This window comes from Meleagris gallopavo, unplaced genomic scaffold (genome assembly GCF_000146605.3).
Source record: "Meleagris gallopavo isolate NT-WF06-2002-E0010 breed Aviagen turkey brand Nicholas breeding stock unplaced genomic scaffold, Turkey_5.1 ChrUn_random_7180001834503, whole genome shotgun sequence".
In the NCBI taxonomy this organism is placed as follows: domain Eukaryota; kingdom Metazoa; phylum Chordata; class Aves; order Galliformes; family Phasianidae; genus Meleagris; species Meleagris gallopavo.
The window spans coordinates 1-3,128 of NW_011105749.1; the positions used below are offsets into that span (position 1 = coordinate 1).

The 3,128-nt window shown below is 49.3% G+C and overlaps 1 non-coding gene across 1 annotated transcript; it reads left to right on the plus strand.

Moving 5' to 3' along the window:
- Positions 1–2,782: 2,782 nt before the first annotated feature.
- On the plus strand, positions 2,783–2,854 carry TRNAA-UGC. The gene has a single exon. It is a non-coding gene; the product is annotated as a tRNA-Ala (tRNA).
- The last annotated feature ends 274 nt before the right edge of the window (positions 2,855–3,128 follow it).

Here is a 3,128-nt window from a genome sequence, read left to right on the forward strand (position 1 = left end):
GTTCAACAAGGTAAGTGCTGGGCACTGCACTTGGGTGATAACAGCCTCATGCAGCAGCACAGGCTTGGAGAAGAGCGCCTGGAAAGCTGCCCTGCAGAAAAGGGGTGCTGGGCTACAGCTGGCTGAGCTGAGTCAGCAGAGCACCCCGGAGGACAAGGATGCCAGTGGCAGCCAGCCCTGCTGCCACAGATGGCAACAACTACGCTGTACTGGTGAGAGAGAGGAGAGATGTATTTATTGATATAATATAGATACAATGTAGTGATTTCACAGCAACTTAACCATCATATAAGACAGGGCTGGATGCACAGAGGGTAGGGTTAAACACTCACAGACAGGAGACCCTCCTGCTGAGCTATTAGGTTCAGAGTGAACTCCCTGAACCTCAGAAGTAAGGAGCCCAGCTGTACCTGGATCTGCTCCTCGCCCCACGCTTGGTCAGCAATGTATGTTTTAGGGATCATTTGTTCACAATCAATCTAAGATACAATCTTAGCAGAGCTAACAAGACTTAAACAAACTACTGGCCACCTAGCGAGGATCAGTATTGGTAAGGCATCTTGGCATTGCAGTGCAAGGGATCTCTGCACAGGACAAACCTCAAGAGATGTCCTTACTTGAGGGCAGCCCTGCCATGCAACTTGCTGCCCTTATGGAGAGCTCCAGGACCTGATGGAACAAGGGACAAGGTTTTAAACTGAGACAGGGGAGGTTTAGGTTAGATATTAGGAGGAAGTTTTTCACCCAGGGGGTGGTGAGGCACTGGAACAGATTGCCCAAGGAGGCTGTGGATGCCCCATCCCTGGAGGCATTCAAGGCCAGGCTGGATGTGGCTCTGGGCAGCCTGGTCTGGTGGTTGGTGACCCTGCACACAGCATGGGGTTGGAACTGGGTGATTTTTGTGGTCCTTTTCAACCCAGGCCATTCTGTGGGCTGCTCACTATTTATGGGGTGTGAGGATTGATTGACAGTCATACTTTTGAGGTGCCTGCTCGATTGGCTTTCAGCTGTTGAACCAGGTGTCTGCTGTCTGTTTTACCAGGTCCCCAGTGTGAGGCAGATTTTTGGCCGTTAATCTGTTTTAGCAAAAGTACTCTTGCTCATTGTCTTCCTTGTACAAGGCCTTATTTACAAGGCCACTCTGAAGTAGGAAGCAGGGGGAGTGAGGAGGAGGAGGAAAGGAGAGCACACTTGCACACTTTCACACTTGCATCAGAAGTAGAGCAACCAACAACATTAAGGAAGGGATTGTTCCCTTGTACACATTACCAATGAGACCACACCTTGAATACTGTGTTCTGTTTTGGCTTCTTGGTACAAGGAGGATGCTGAGTAGCGGGAATGGATTCGGAAAAGAGCAACAAAACTGGTGAAGAGACCAGAAAACATGATATGAGGAGGAGCTGAGGAAAGTGAGGTTGTTTAAAGTGGAGAAAAAGAGGCTGAGGGGAGAACTCTTCACTGTCTACAGCTACCTGAAGGCAGGTTGCAATGAGAAGGGTGTCAGCCTCTTTCCTCTAATGCCAAGTGATAGATGGCAAGAAAGCAGACTCACGTTGTTGCAGGGGAGGTTCAGATCGGACATTAGGAAGGATTTTTTACAATTGTGGAGGACAGAAAACGGAATAGATTGCACAGGGAAAGGCTGACATGCCCATCCTTGGATGTATCCTGAATGCGTGGGACAGTGGAGAGGCTATCCAGGAGAGTGCAGCTTTGTGAGAATGGCTGACCAGTCCTGGGAGTGGTGAGGATCAACTGTGGCCAACGGCCACTTCTGTAACAAGCAACACACAGGGAGCAGTGCAAGGACTGCATGTCCTGGGAGCAGTGCTAAAAGGATCAGGAGCACTGAGCGTGTTGCTATCTTCTGTATTCAAGGTCAGAAAGGGGATTCAGGAAGAAGCAACAGGTGAACGCCTGTCTGCATGGTGCCATTCTCAAGGTTTCAGCTTCTGCAATCCTGGACACACCTTTGAGGAAACAGGCCTGCACACTGCTGATGGGGCCAAGTGAGGCAAGTGTGTCCTAGCCTCCAAGCTGTCCAGAATTACAATCAGAGCTTTCAACAAGATGTAATGGTGGAAGGAGGATGGAGTCCCTGGGTGATAGAGAAGAGGCAGGGGCTGCTGATAGTGTTGGAATCAACAGAGAAACACCTGTGAATTGGCTCAGAGGAGTTCCAGCATTCTCCTCTCGGTGGCTGACACAGCTAATAGCCCAGCTGGTGCCTCTGCACCAATGCAGAGAGCGTGGAAAAGAAAGAGGAGGGGTTGGGAACCACTGTACAAGTGGAGAACTGTAATGTAATCACCATGACGTAATGTGGTGGGATGATTGACACAAATCGAGCCCTGCAAATGATAGCTTGAAACAGTTCATATGGGAACAGGCATGGATGGAGAGGCAAGGTGGTTGCAATGCAGGTATAGAAAAGAATTGATCCCTAAGAGCTATTCAGATGGCCATGAAGGAAACCCTGTGTGCATGGGTCACAACAGGGGGGGCTGCTAGCAGGAAAGCATCAACTGAGAAAGAGGATTGAGGAAAATTTGCCTAAAAACGGAACTCCAGCAGAACTACTACCACCAACATCATCATCGTCGTCATCGTCGTCATCATTGTCGTCGTCGTCATCATCATAATTGTCATCATCATAATCATCATCGTTGTCATCATCATTACTGTCCTTGTCATCGTCGTTGTCGTCATCGTCGTCGTCGTCATCATCATCATCATCATCATCATCATCATCAATCATCCTCACTACCACCACCACCCAGGGGATGTAGCTCAGCGGTAGAGCGCCTGCTTTGCATGCAGGAGGCCCTGGGTTCAACCCCCAGCATCTCCACACTTTTGCTGCCTCTGAGGAAATCCCCTCCCTCACTTTTCTTGGGTCATCTCCATAGACCCTCTCCCCTTGGTGCTCTCTTTCTCCCCTGTCATCCCAGTAGATTACCTGGTGCTTTTCTGCAATGTCATGTCTGCTTTTATGAAATGGAGAATGGACGACACAGGGAATTACTGACCTGTCAGTCTCACCACTCTGCTGGAAAGGTGATGGAACAGATCACCCTGAAAGCTGTGCCAAGGCACATGAAAGAGAAGTACAAGATAAGGGACAA